This window comes from Gracilinanus agilis, chromosome 5 (assembly GCF_016433145.1).
Source record: "Gracilinanus agilis isolate LMUSP501 chromosome 5, AgileGrace, whole genome shotgun sequence".
In the NCBI taxonomy this organism is placed as follows: Eukaryota; Metazoa; Chordata; class Mammalia; order Didelphimorphia; family Didelphidae; genus Gracilinanus; species Gracilinanus agilis.
The window spans coordinates 289,081,533-289,097,537 of NC_058134.1; positions in this window are offsets into that span (position 1 = coordinate 289,081,533).

Below are 16,005 nucleotides of genomic sequence, written 5' to 3' on the forward strand. Positions count from 1 at the left end.
TCTTCCACCTATAAGTCAATACACAGAAGTTAAGGGTTTAAAAAAAATAGCAGACAGCTTTCCCCAATCTTTTCACAAAACAAGAGCATTACACAAAACACTGAATCATCAATTTTGCTCAGTTCTTTTTCTAGCCAAGTATTTATTCTCACCCCATCCTTCTGCAACCAGGTAGCTTCCCAATGACTTATCTCTTAACAAGCCCAGGGAAAGTAAGTTCATTTGAATAGTTACCTAAACAAAAAATAGGAATTGGGTTCAAGGGAGGCATCAGGCAATGGGAAGGGCTTTGGAACTATTTTCTCCCTTCTGCTGGTTTAAACAACTGAAAGTTGACTCTATAGAACATATTTGGCTTTGCTGAAGTTTTATCTAACTCCTTTTATTATTCCCATGTCTGTAGTCTAATGGTAATGGGGACTGAGGCTGGCAGGAAAAGCTTGGAAAAGCCTGGCTAGCATCAAGCAAATGGTTACTATGGGTGACTAATAGAATTAATAATCTGTAGTCAGAGAAACTACATCAGCCCCTCCAAGGAAATTACACTAAATCTTCTCTTCATCCTCCCTCCCTACTTCATCTCTGCTCATTGTGTGCCTCTTTCCTGCCCGCTCTCCTCAGACACTCCTCCCCTGGTTCTTTAATATTTATGCTGCTTTATTGGACTCTCGTAGACTCATTTAGAGCCCTAGAGGGTGCTCATGAGCAAGAGCTCTGCTTCCAGTAGTTACTTGCATAGCTAGTATCTCTGGAACCCAAGTTCCTCTACAAAGGTACTCAGACCCAAGACAGAGAAAAGTCACTAAAAAAATCAGAGAATATGAAGATCAGTATCATTCAGCCTGAGGGGAAGCTTTTTTTTGTGATGGATGAAGGAATGTTTAAAATGGGTGAGGTGGTGGAGCAGCTAGGTGGCTTAGTGAATTGAGAGCCAGAACTGGAGATGGGAGATCATGGGTTCAAATCTGACATCAGATTTTACCTAACTGTGTAATCCTGGACAAGTCACCTAAACCCTTATTGCTCTTCTGCCCTAGAACCAATATACAATGTTTATGCTAAGATGGAAGGTAAGGGCTTAAAAAAATGTGTGAAGGACTCTAAGATTTGAATAAACCCTCTAAAAAGTGATATGTAGAAGATGGGACACTGATTAGAGTCCTTTGGCCAGAAAGGGGACAGAAAAGTTCAGGATCAGTTCTTCCTGATAAAAGTCCATTTATTTTCATCAAGAAAGACCTATGGGAAATATTTATAGATCTATGCATGACTTTTGTAATATGTATAAATAACAACACTCCAGTTATTGCAATTCATGGACATGTGCCATATAAACTTCTACAGACTGATATTTTAACTACATTTATGAAGGCAAACACCTAGTGAGTACTATGGCCATACCTGGGAGCTGTCCGGTCCCCAGGTTCTCAGTGTGTGTGTGTGTGTGTGTGTGTGTGTGTGTGTGTGTGTGTGTGTGTGTGTGTGTGTGATTGAAGTGTTCTGCCCTGGGGGAAAGAAGTGGAGAAGCTAGAATGTGCAAAGATAGTTCATCCCAGAGTCTTCTCTGTTATATGTTCCTAGGCAGCCACGAGGTGAAGTGAATAGATTGCTGGACCTCAAGTTGGGAGACCTCAGTTCAAATGCAACTTCAGACACTCATTACTTGTGTGAACCATTTATTTTCTATTTTCTTCAACTATAAGATGTGGTTAATAATAGCACCTATCTCTCAGGGTAGATGAAATAGAATTTGTGAAGTGCCTATTGCATCATGGGTGCTGTGTTAATGTTTATGTAGGAACAGCTAGGTAGTACAGTGGATTGGTCCCGGAGTCAGGAAGTCTCATCTTCCTGAGTTCAAATCTAGCTTCAGACACTTCCTAGGTGTATAACCCTGCGCAAATCACTTAGTTGTTTGCCTCAGTTTCTTCATCTGTAAAACGATCTGGAGAAGGAAATTTCTTTACCAAGAAAACTTCAAAAGGGATCATGAAGAGTCAGACAAAACTGAAAATTATTGAACAACCATAACAAAATGTTTCTTTCCTCTCCTCCTGGTGAAGGACACAGAGAGGTAGGATCCCATGTTGAATCTATAGCAGTTTCCCTACAATGACCAGGATTCCCTGTTCTGAGCTTCATATAGTGGATAGAGCCCTGGATTTAGAATCAGGGAGGTCAGGGTTCAAATCCTACCAATTTCCTAGCTGTATTATTTTGGGGAAATCACTTACCTTCACCTCCTTAGGTGTAGGACCCAAATTTATGTTCCTTTGATCCTTATGCACCTCAGTGGGTCACAGAGTTATAAGGGTTTGGAAAACTCATCTGATCCAACCTTTTCATTGAACAGGTGAGGAAACTGAGACCTAGAGAATTAAAGCAGCATGCCTGAAGTTACACAGCTAAAAAGAAGCTGAGCTCAGATAGAAGCTTAGGTGTTTGGACTCCAACTTCAGAGCTCTTTTGCTCTATGCCAATTGCTGCCTGACACAGAATTACCTCATCTCATCAGGTGGCTATCACTCACCGAACACAGACCTTCGCCCACTAGTCAGAGTCACAAGGTCAGGGGTTAATAGCCAGTGCTGTCTGATTGAGGATCATGGACATAGACTAATAATGCCAAGTCTGGACTCTGGAGTCAATTGGTCCTGGAAATCCAAAGAAAAACAAATAATAATGGTCCTTGGAGTCAGCTCAGTGTATACAGAATCAGACCTGGAAATTGGAGGTCCTGGGTTCAAATTTGGCTTCAAACATTTGCTAGCTGTATGGCCCTGGGCAAGTCACTTAACCCCAATTGCTTAGCCCTTACTGTTCTTCTGCCTCAGAACCAATACTTAGTATCCATTCTAAGGCAGAAAGTAAGGGTTAAAAAAATTTTTAATGGTCCTTGTCCTCAAAGAGCTCACATTCTAATGGGCAGACATCATGCAAACAACTCTGTACATAGAAGATATAGTCATCCCTCACTATATCACAGTTCACTTATCACAGTTTCACTGAATTATGGGTTTGTAAAAAAAATCTAATTCTGTATCACTGGGTTTTTGCTATATCGCGGGATGAATGCCAAACTATAACAAGAGAAATGCAGTATTCCACTGCCACTTGCACAAGTTTGCCAATGTGAGATTGGCTGATGGAATGAAAGGTGACCAACCACAGTCCTGTGTTCTGTATCTTGGATACTGATTGGCTCAGTGTTTATAAGATTGTGGGAATGGCTAATAAGAGTGTGGAAAAGGCTTATAGGAGAGTGGGAAGGGTTTATAAAGTATATATATACATACATACATAATAAATATAACACCACTACTTCATGGATTTTCACCTACTGTGGGGGTCTCTGGAATGTAACTCCTGTGATAGGTGAGGGATCACTGTTCATACATAGAGTGTCAAGTTGACAAGTATTCATTAAGCACCTTCTATATACCAGGCACTGTACTAAGTCCTAGGTATAGAAAAAAGAGCAAAAATATAGTCCTTGCTCTCATGGAGCTTACATTCTAAAAAGACAACATGCAAAAACTCTGTACCTATAAGATACACACTCATACTGTGCCAAGTCAAGTCAACAGGCATTTATGAAGTGTTCGCTCTGTTCTAGGCACTGTGCTAAGTACTGGGGATACAAAAATTACAAAAACATGATCTCTGCCTTCATGGAGTTCATATCTTAATAGGGGAAACAACAAACAAGAAAACTGAACATGCAAGAAATACAGGGTAAATGGGAGGTCATTTCGGAAGCAAAGTACAAGCAGGGGAACAACCTCTTACAAAAAGTGGGGATTTGAATTCTCTTGAAGGAAGCAGGAGAAGCAAATGAGGAAGGAGAATATTCCAGACAATTGCCCTTCCTCTGTGCTTTTGGACCCCAATCACATGTAAAAAGTCACCAGGGCAAAGCCAGAGGAAATAAATTCATTCCAGGGTTCACATTCATCTCTTTGCCTGATAATTAGGAGACACTCCGTACTGAGGCTTTGTTGACACAACTGTAGAACAAATGGTGATAGATGGGCCTGCTGTCCCTATTCTTGGAGCTCATATGATCTTCCAGGATTGGGAACTTTAAACTAAGTGGGCAAGCTCCTCAAGACCTTAACATGCTTTAGGATTTGATCTTCTAAAAAATGTGTAGTTGGATATATATATATATATATATATATATATATATATATATATATATATATATATATGGATACATATGGAAGAGGAGAAGAAGGGCAGATGATCTTCTTTGCTTGGGGCCTTCCACTAATTTTTTTCTTTTTAAAAAACCTTCTACCCATTCCTATTAAAAAAACATTAGAAAGCATAGGAATAAATGGGTCATTACTTTAAATGATAAATAATGTCTACTTAAAACCTTCAGCAAATGCCATCTGTAATGGGGATGAGTTAGAAACCTTCCCAATAAAATCAAGGGTGAAGCAAAGATGCCCATTATCACCACTATTACTTAATATTGTATTAGAAATGCTAGCTTTAGCAATAAGGAAAGAAAAAAGAAAATGAAGGAATTAAAGTGGGCAATGGGGAAACAAAACTATTGCTCTCTGCAGATGATATGATGGTATACTTAGAGAATCCCAGAGAATCAACTGAATATAAAATACTTGGGAATCTACTTGTCAAGGCAAACACAGGAATCATATGAACACAGTTACAAAATACTTTTCACACAAATAAATTCAGATCTAAACAACTGGAAAAATATTAATTGCTCATGGATAGGTAGGGCTAATATAATTAAAATGACATTTCTATCTCAATTAGTTAATTTATTCAGTGCCATATGAATCAAACAACCAAATAATTATTTTCTAGAACTAGAGAAAATAATAACAAAATTCATCTGGAAGAACAAAAGATCAAGAATATCAAAGGAACTTATTAAAAAAATATGAAGGGGGGGCAGCTGGGTAGCTCAGTGGAGTGAGAGTCAGGCCTAGAGACAGGAGGTCCTAGGTTCAAATCTGGCCTCAGCCACTTCCCAGCTGTGTGACCCTGGGCAAGTACTTGACCCCCATTGCCCACCCTTACCAATCTTCCACCTAGGAGACAATACACCAAAGTACAAGGGTTTAAAAAAAAATAAAATTAAAAAAAAAATGTGAAGGAGGCCTACTAGTACCTGATCTTAAACTGTACTGTAAAGCAGCAATCATCAAAACAACCTGGTACTGGCTAAGGAATAGAATGGTAGATCAATAGAGTAGATTAGAGACACAACATATAGGGGTAAATGACCTTAGCAATCTAGTGTTTGATAAACCCAAAGATCCCAGCTTTTGGAACAAGAACTCACTCTTTTATAAACACTACTGGGAAAATTGGATGGCAGAAGCTTAGCATGTACCAATATTTTACACCCTATACCAAGATAAGGTCAAAATGGACATATGATTTAGATATAAAGAGTGATACCATAGCTGAATTCGGAGAACATAGGATAATTTACCTGGCAAATGTTTGGAAAAGGAAAGATTTTTTTAATTAATTAATTAATTTGGAATATTTTTCTATGTTTACATGATTCATGTTCTTTCCCTCACCTCCTTCCTCCCCTGTCCCATAGCCAACAAGCAATTCCACTGGGTTTTGCAGGTATCATTGATCAAGACCTATTTCCATATTATTAATATTTGCAATATTAATTGCAAATATTAATATTTGGAGGGTTGGGCGTGGGGCTAGCAACCCCACCCTGTAAAAAAACTACATCTGCTAAAGAAACTGCAACCTAAAGTAGGGGCAGCTGGGCTAGCTCAGTGGATTGAGAGCCAGGCCTAGAGACGAAAGGTCCTAGGTTCAAATTCGGCCTCAGACACTTCCCACCCAGCTGGGTGACCCTGAGCGACTGTGTGACCCTTTGCCTACTGGTTGTGGCCCTATGCTCCTAGAATGGAGTCCCAGGATAAAAAAAAAAAAATATTTGCAATAGAGTGATCATTTAGAGTCTGCATTCCCAATCATATCCCCCTCGAACCATGTGATCAAGCAAATGTTTTTCTTCTGTGTTTTTACTCCCGCAGTTCTTTCTCTGGATGTGGATAGTGTTCTTTCTTATAAGTCCCTCAAATTATCCTGGATCATTGCATTGCTGCTAGTAGAAAAGCCTATTATGTTTGATTGCGCCACAGTGTATCTGTCTCTGTGTGCAACGTTCTCCTGGTTCTGCTCAATTCCTGGAGGTCTCTCCAGTTCGCCTGGAATTCCTCCAGTTCATTATTCCTTTTAGCACAATAGTGTTCCATTACCAACAGATACCACAATTTGTTCAGCCAATCGAAGGGCATTCCTTCATTTTCCAATTTTTTGCCACCACAAAGAGTGCAGCTATAAACATTTTTGTACACATATTTTTGAAGGAAAGAATTTATGGCCAAACAAGAGACAGAGAGTATTATAAGATGTAAAATCTAACCTGACCAAGATTAGAAAGAAAACAACAAACTGGGGAAAATTTTTTAATAATAAATGTCTCTGTTAAAAGTCTAATTTCTCAAATTTATAAACAACTAAGTCAATTTTATAAGAATATAAGCCATTCCCCAATTGACAAATAGTCAAAAGGATATGAACAATTATAAAATGAAGAAATCAGAGCCATCAATAATTATTTGAAAAAATGTTCTAAATCATTCTTGATTAGAGAAATGCAAATTAAAACAACACTGATATACCACCTTGCATCTATCAGGTTGGTCAATATGGCAGTAAAGGAAAGTGGTAAATGTTGGAGGAGATGTGGCAAAATTGGGGGACAATTTGGAACTATACCCAAAGGGCTATAAAATTGGGTGCACCCTTTGATCTGGTAATACCATTACTTGGTCTGTATCCCAAAGACATACAAAGGGAAAAGGGGAAAAGGACCTACTTGTACAAAAACATTTATAGTAGCTTTTTTTTTTTTTAATTTTAAACCCTTAACTTCTGTGTATTGACTTATAGGTGGAAGATTGGTAAGGGTAGGCAATGGGGGTCAAGTGACTTGCCCAGGGTCACACAGCTGGGAAGTGTCTGAGGCCGGATTTGAACCTAGGACCTCCAGTCTCTAGGCCTGGCTCTAAATCCACTGAGCTACCCAGCTGCCCCCTGTAGTAGCTTTTTTAATATTGGCAAAGAATTGGAAATTGAGGGGTTGTCCATCAATTGGGGAATGACTGAACAAATTGTGTTACATGATGGTGATTGGATATTATTGTGCTATAAGAAATGATAAGCAAGATGATTTCAGAAAAAGCTGGAAAGATCTATAGGGACAGAGCAAAACAAGCAGAATTGGGAAAACATTATATACAATAACAGCTATTATCTGTGAAAACTTGACTACTCTCAGCAGTGCAAAGATCTAGTACAGTCCTGAAAGACTTATGAGAAGGAATGCTCTTTGAAACTTACAACTTTGCTCTTGAAACAATGGTCAATATGGAAGTGTGTTTTGCAGGACAATAAACATAAAAAGAAAAAAGAAAAAACCTTCTTTTATTCTGAACTTAATAATACCAAATAATGGGGGCATTTCTAAATGTATAGTAGTACAGAACAAGAGAACAGTATATGAACCTGCAGGAAAAAGGAAAAGGAATAAGTACCTTTTAAGCACAATGTGCCAGGCATTGTGCTAAGTCCTTTATTATTTTATTTTATTTTATTTTATTTATTATCTGTAGATCACTATTATTTTCATCTTATTTTTCTTAATTAGGATGCGCCTAGTACTTGGACACATCCTGAGACCAGGGACATCCTCAGGATGGCTATTTTCTTAGGAAGGGCATGTGCCTCTAGGAAGAACTTATCCCACTCTGCTCTTTCCCTCTTCTCCATTTGTTGTTGTTCAGTTGTTTTTAGTCATATCCGATTCTTCATAGTTCCATTTGGGATTTTCTTGGCAAAGATACTGGAATTGTCTGCAATTTCCTTCTCCAGCTCATTTTATAGATAAAAAAAAACTGTGGCAAACAGGATTAAGTGGCTTGCCCAGGGTCACACAACTAGTAGTGTCTGAGGATGGACTTGAACTCAGGAAAATGAGAATTCCTAACTCCAGACCTAGTGCTCTCGCCACTGTGTCACCTAACTGTTCTCTCTTATTGACTAAGAATTGAGATTTGAAGGAGACAAGGACAACAGATACCACACCCTAGTGTTACTTTTGTAATTTTGTTTGGAGTGAGAGGAGTAAGAAGCAAAGCCAGGTCTTCTGACTATCTCATTTGTCCTTGGCAGATGATAATCTAAGGCATCTGACTTTTAGTCTAATTAAGTTAATGAAGAATGTGGAAAAAATGAAGAGTAATCAGAGGAGAAATATGAGGGAAAGAACAGAGAACTGCTCTTATTCAGATCCTGAGGGCCTCCCCTCCATCACTTCTAGTCCTCCATCCATCTCTCCCAATCACTTGGGTTTATACTTTTCTGATGTTGTTCTTATGTCTACATAGCTTCTATTCTCCTCTGTCCCCACTCAGTTCTATTCTATAGTTATAGTTGCCCACTGCTGCCATTTTTTTATATACTCTTCCCCTCTCTCTAATTGCTCTTGGTCTCACCTTGGTGTCTGGCATCATTTCCGCCCCGCCCCCCATTCCTTTATTCCCCTTCTCCTCAAGACTTCATAAAATCACAGAATATTAGGACTTGAACTAGACCAATTATTTCATTTTATGAACAAGGAAACTAGAGGGCAGAGAGGTAAGTTAACTTGTCCTAGGTCATGCAGCATGAGGGGCAGAAGCAAAAAGAAGAGGCTGCCAGATTCAGGGCTCTTCCAACTGTACTTGATTCATCCCAGTTCTTTTCAGTCTTCTCCCCTCTGGGGACATAGAAAATATGGGCATGTTTCAGAGACATGTTACTAAAGATGGGAAAAGCTGCTGGAAAAAGCTGCAAAATTATCTCTTGTAGGTGGAAGGGTAAGAGAGGGAAAACAAGAAGAGAAAATCTAGAAAGGGGAGATCTAGAGAGTGGTGGAATAGCCATTTTCAAGTCTATGGAGAATGACCAGACAGTAGAAGCTGACTAGGTTCTTTTCAATTGAACAAATACTGGTCAAATACCGATGACTTATACAATTACTAGACTAGGTATTAAAGGTAGATAGAAAATTTAAAACTCATTTCTACCCTGGAGGAGTTTACATTCCACTGAAGCAATACCACATGCACACGGATAAGTAAATCGATTATCTACACTTTTAACATGGCCTCTGCTACCACACAGGTGCATCATACTCAAGGGGGTATATTGATCTCGATCCTCAGCTCACAACCTTCAGTTTCCACTGAATCTGACCAAGTCAGAAGAAATATGGCATAGTTCATAGAATATTGTATTAAATAGTAGAGTAGGGTAGAATATGGCATGGTATGGTGTGGCTTGGTATGTATGGCTGAGGAATAGAAAATTATTGAAGCAGAAATTTAAAAGGAATACATAAGAGGAGAGGCCCATCAGTTGGAGAATGGATAAAAAAGTTGAGGTATATGATTGTGATAGAATGTGCTCTAAGTAATGACTAAGGGGATGATTTCAAAGAAAACCTGGAAGACATATGAATTGATTCAAAGTGAAGTGAGCAGAGTCAGGAGAACATTGTAGACAGTAATAGCAATATTGTAACAATGATAGTCTGAGAAAGTCTTAGCTACTTTCATCAATAATTCCACAAGACTCATAATAAAACAATGCCATCCACCTTCAGAGAGAGAATTCATGAATTCTGAATACAAGTTGAACTCTAATTTTTTACTTTATTTTTCTTGCTTTTTCACAACATGGTTAATATGGAAATACTTGGCATGATTTGACATGTATACTTAATGTCATATTGTCTTCTTTCTTTCTGGTTTGAGTTTGTTTGCTTGCTCATTACATTGAAATGCCCTCCCTCCCTCGCTCCCTCCTCTCTTCCCATTAGAGAAATCATCATTTGAGAAAAAGATAAATGAATAAATAAAACTATGTTTTACTTATTTTTGCTTAGAGAGGAAGAAAATTTGGGAACTCAAAAATTATTTTTAAAAGAATGTAAATAGTTAATGATAAAAAAATAAAAAGGAATAAGTAAAAGAATGTTAAATTAGTCAATTATTAACTCATTAGCATTATAATAATAGCTAACATTTATACAGTGCTATATGTGAGGCCCTTTGCTAAGTGCTTTACAAATATAATTTCATTTGATCCTCACAACTACCCTGGGAGGGAGATGCTAACATTGTCCCCACTTTACAGAAAACTGAGACAGAGGTTGTGACTTGCCCCGGGTCACCCAGGCAATATCTGAGCTGATTTTGAACTCAGGCTCTCATAACTTCAGATCCAGCACCACCTAGCTGCAAGTATTACAGTGTGAGTACCTTGGGCCAAATATTGTACTAGTCACTGGTGATACAAATACAAAAAAAAAAAAAATGAAATAATTCCCACTCAGGGAGCTTAAATTCTAGTTGAGGAGACAAGTGCCCATATAAGTAAATAGAGGATAAATATTGAAGGAGTAAACACAAGTTAGTTAAATTCAAGGAAGTTAAAGTAGGAGATCGCTAGCTACTGGGTAGGGCAGTCAGGAAAAGCTTTATGGAGAAGGTGGTGCTTAAAGCTGAATTAGAGGGATTCTGTGAAGCAGGAGTGAGGAGGAAGTACATTCTGGGAATGCTGTACAGCCTGTACAAAGGCAAGGCAACAGGAGATGGAGGATCAGGCGTGAGGAACAGAGAGATGACCAGTTTGGCTTGACTGCCAAGTCAAGCATCCAACCCTCTTAATACTCCACCGGAGCAAATGCCCATATAGGACTCCTAGGCAATGTTCTTCTTAGCTCTTGATTAGTCACTCTAGACCCCTCCTACCAGTTCCACAACATTGTAGAAGAAGCTTTTCATCAAGTCACATATGACAAGATGTCTGGTTAGTATCTGCAACAGCAGAATTGATAAAAATATCTATATAAAATATCTGGATAAAAATGCTAATATCATTTTCAGTAGGGGGCTAGCATGGTAACCAGTTAGTCTCCCAGAGGGGATCTTTGCTTTCCTATCACACTAACCAAGCAAATAGGACTTCAGGAGCAGATCTCAGCTGGCATTTCTTCCCCATTTCCCTTTAGGTTCTTTCTCAAGGTGAACTACCAAGCATTCTTTACTTCAGAGAGTACAACCCCAGTGGGCTGGCCACATTTGAATGCTAGATGGATATTTGCTTAAAAGACTATTTTATAGAGAACTCACACAAGGCAAGCTGTGGTTGCCTTGTGTGGCAAGGCATTGGAGGTCGGAAGAAGTGATACAAAGACACTCTCAAGTTCTCTTTTAAGAATTTTGGTATTGATTCTGAGACAGGGGAGCCACTGGCACAGGACCGTCCCAGGTGATATGTGCCCATATCCAAGAAGGTGGTGTTCTCTTTGAGCAAAGCAGGTTGTAGTCATTCCAAAGAAACACCAGATGTGCAAGATCAGAGACATCTCCATCCAAAATGTTCATATGGGCTCCTTGTGCCCGCCCTACAATAGAGCACCCTGTACATTGTACATTGACCCAGACACGAGGTGGCCATTTTGGTCCTCTCTGAGTGTGAAGGACAACAAATGAGTGATCCAGACTTCAGGCTTCTTCTCATCCCTTCACAAGATACTCTCTCTGTGTCCCCTTCTGAATTGGCCTCACTAAGCCTCACACAAGCTTCTGAGAAGTGTAGTCAGTCAGTAGATCAGTAAGTTAGAAAATAAACATTTATTAGGGACTTGCCATTCAGACACAATACTAAGTACTACCAGATCTCTGCCCTCAAGAAGCTCATATTCTAAAGATGAGATAACCTGTAAATAAATAGATACAGACAAGATATATAAAGAGAATTGGAGTGGGGGGGCAGGTAGGTAGCAAAGTGTCTTAGAGGTGTGACCTTGGGCAAATGACTTAATCCTAGCTGCCCAACCCTTATAATTCTACAACAAAAGGTAAGAGGTTTTTTTGTGTGTGGTTTTTTTTAATCATAGGAAGGTAAATTTAGAGGGGAAGGCATTAACAGTTGAGGTAGACAAGAGGAATATCTCCTTCAGAAGGTGGGATTTGAAATGTTTTAAAGAAAGGCAGAGAAGCTAAGGAGCATCTAGATCAGTGATTCCCAAAGTGGGCATCACCGCCCCCTGGTGAGTGCTGCAGTGATCCAGGGAGGCGGTGATGGCCACAGGTGCATTTATCCTTCCTATTAATTGCTATTAAAATTAAAAAAAATTAATTTCCAGGGGGCTAAGTAATATTTTTTCTGGAAAGGGGGAGGTAGGCCAAAAAAGTTTGGGAACCACTGATCTAGATGATGCAGTGGATAGTGTGTGGGACTGGAATCAGGAAGACTCATCTTTTTTAATTTAAAGCTTGCTTCACTTTCTTACTAGCTATGTGATCCTGGGCCTTAAATCCTATTAGCCTTGGTTTTCTCATATGTAAAATGAGCTGGAGAAGGAAATGGCAAACCACTCCAGTTTCTTCACCAAAAAAATTCCAAATGGTGTCATGAAGAGTTGGACCCAACTAAACAACAAAGGGAAGCTAAGGGGTTCAAGGTAAAGATGAAGAACATTCCAGAATAGGAGATAGCCACTACAAAGGCACAGAGATGGGAAGCTATTGATATACTTGTGGGCAAGTCACTTAACCTCTCTCTCTGCCTTAGTTTCTTTTTCTGTAAAATAGAGATGTTAATAGTACTTAGCTCTCAGGGTTGCTGTAAAGATCAAATGAGCATTTAGTACATATATATATATATATATATATGTAGCTTATATATAGCACTTAGCACAATACTTGGCACATAGTAGGGCCTTAATAAATGCTTGTTTCTCAGCCTCCCATTGGGTATTTCATTCCCTTCTCTCATCATCAATTCCAACACCTCATGCCCATCAAGGCAACATGGCACCTTCAGTGTGACTTTCTCATGATGGGTTGATACCCAGACCTCAGTTTTTCACTCACATTTCATAAACCTCAGATGAGTAATTTATTTGCTAGGAACTTAGGAAAGAGGATATGCTAGCTTCATGATCCAGACTTCCATTGTAACATTTTACTAAATAAGTCATTTTCTTATGTGCAAGGAACAGTAAGTATACCAGTATAACTAGATAAGAGAATGAGAAGAGAGCAAAGTGTACGACTGGCAGAGTAGGAAGGGACCAGGTTTGATGTGATTTAATGTGAAACTGAGGATTTGAGCCTTGAGATAATAGTCAGTACATTTTCCCAAAAGACTCATAGAATAGGGTCAGTCAGTTGTCTCCATGGATCTGGAAGGAGGAGGACCTAGGTTCAAATTGGGGCTCAGACACTTCCTAGCTGTGACCCTGGACAAGTCACTTAACCCCCATTGCCTAGCCCTTACCACTTTTCTGCCTCATCAGTTACTTGTATCAATTCTAAGAAAGACAGTAAAGGTTTTTTTTTAAATAGAGAGGCTCATAGAATATATACACATATTCTTGCATAAATAAATTAAATGTTGGATCTCCCAACATCACTCAGGAAAAAGGAAAGAATGTTTTGTTTTGTTTGTGTTTATTTATATGATTGAAATGAAATTTTTTTTAAACCCTTAACTTCTGTGTATTGGCTCCTTGGCAGAAGAGTGGTAAGAGTGGGCAATGGGGGTCAAGTGACTTGCCCAGGGTCACACAGCTGGGAAGTGGCTGAGGCTGGATTTGAACCCAGGACCTCCCGTCTCTAGGCCTGGCTCTCCATCCACTGAGCTACCCAGCTGCCCCCTTGAAATGAAATTGAATGGGCATTTTGACAGGTAGAGAGTGGGGAGCTTCTCTTCTCTAAGTAACTTACAAGGAGAAGAGAGAAAAGTGGGAGAACAAAGTGATACAGATACTAGAGTAAGTCAAGGGCTATTAGGGGAGAGAGGCAGGGTGTGTAAGGAGTCACTAGAGGGGATACCTAGAGGTAGGAAACAATGGAGAATAGAAGCTAAGCATACATAGAAAGAATAGGAGATGCTCTCCTACACACACACTCATATTTATATACACACACATACACACACACTTTCTCTCTTTCTCTCTCTCTCTCTCTCTCTCTCTCTCTCTCTCTCACACACACACACACACCCCCCCCCCCCCCCCCCACACACACACACACACACATTCACACGCTCACACCCCTCTCAAGTCTTTAAATCCAGGAGAGATTCTCAAGGGTCTAGGAGTCAGTCCCACTTGAGGGCCAGGCACTAAGGGCTAAATACCATACTATTTGTCTTCTTTCTTTTCCCACCTGGAGAGTACAAAGCTTCCTTACAAACAAGACCAGGCATACCAAAACAGGTAAGCCTCACCAGATCAATTTTCATCTCTTCAGCAGAAATGAGTGCCTTGTCAAATGAAAGGCATTCCTGCTATTGCAATTTCTCCACATCCTCCTCCTCAGCCACTTACATTAGGACTATCCCCAGCCAAGGGGAATCCAACCAACAAAAAGTCTATTTCCGCCTCCACCCTCTTCTACCTGCCTCCACCTTCCTCCACTTTCCTCCCCCTTCTCCCTCCCTAGGGCCACTTCTCCATCTCTCCTGCTCTGTATCAAGGTTTCACCACTGTCCCAAGAGCCATAAGATAGCATCCTGATGAACCAGCAGTCAATTGCTTGATGTTAATTCCTGTCAGCTGTTGGGGCTGGGCTCCTACCATCAGATATCCAGGATTACAGGCTGACAACAGTCAGAAGAAACTGTCACAGCAGCAAAATCAGTACAGCATCCCCTCCTCCCTCCTGAAGCAACAGATGATTGTGTTATGCAAAGTTGGGAGAAATGATGTCTCAGACCTATAAACTATTGCTGGGGACAGCTCATCAGGAGGGGATTTGCTTGACTGGATCTCAATTATTCCTCCTCCCTCCTTCAAACTAGTGAAGGAAGCCAGGGTGGGACAACCTCACAAATGCTATAACAAACATGTAGAGATAATCCTTACAGAACAATAGGACCTTGGGTCCAGAACACATAGGAACCCAATTCATTGTAATGGAAGGAGGGAGTTTAGGGGGAGTGGTTTATCCAAAAATGAGAGAATAGGGAAGGGGTAATGAGAGTATAGAGAGAAGGAAGGAAGGAAGGAAGGAAGGAAGGAAGGAAGGAAGGAAGGAAGGGAGGGAGGGAGGGAGGGAGGGAGGAAGGGAGGGAGGGAGGGAGGGAGGAAGGGAGGAAAAGAGAGAAAGGGAGAAAGAGAGAAAGAGAGAGAGAAAGGAAGTTGAGTTCTCTGAGTAGCCTCTGACTTTCTCACAGAGAATGTAGCTGAAGCATAGAAGCTTTTCCCCTCAGTAGCTGGGACCCTTTTCCAGGTAGCCCAGTCTTACAATCTCCCTCTACCCAAGTATAAATAATACAGATGCCTGTTAGGTTCTACCGCCACTCTATATTCCTCATTTTATCTGTTTATACATGAGAAATGGAATTAAATTCCCATGGTTCCTTCAATTTCCAAGTTCTCTCATTTCTAGAATTACATAGAGGCTACAAGTCTAGCTTGCTGAATCCTTCCTCTCCCTATATTTTTTCCTAACTTCCTTTCTTTATTGCCTTCCTCTTCTTTCTCTTACTTATCCATTTTTTTAATCTTCATTTTACTCTTAATCACTTGTCCCTCTTCCACTTACAACATTTAGTTGATGTCTCTACATGAGAATAAAGTCCTGGATCTGAATAATTTACAAAGAAAAACAACTACTTTACAATGCTTTACATATGTCCCCAATAAATGAATGCTGAATTGAATTGATATCAACACTTTACCTTTCTGTCACCAGAATAGGGAGTAAAAAAAAAGTCAGCCATCAAAATGTTTATTTAACATAATGCTAAACATCTTTAAGTTTGGAAATAGCTGTATGATTAATTGAATATTCCACTTTCCATCCTGGCATTCCCAGTCCAATCAATCCATTTCGACAATTTGGGATCCAAAAAGCTGTGAAG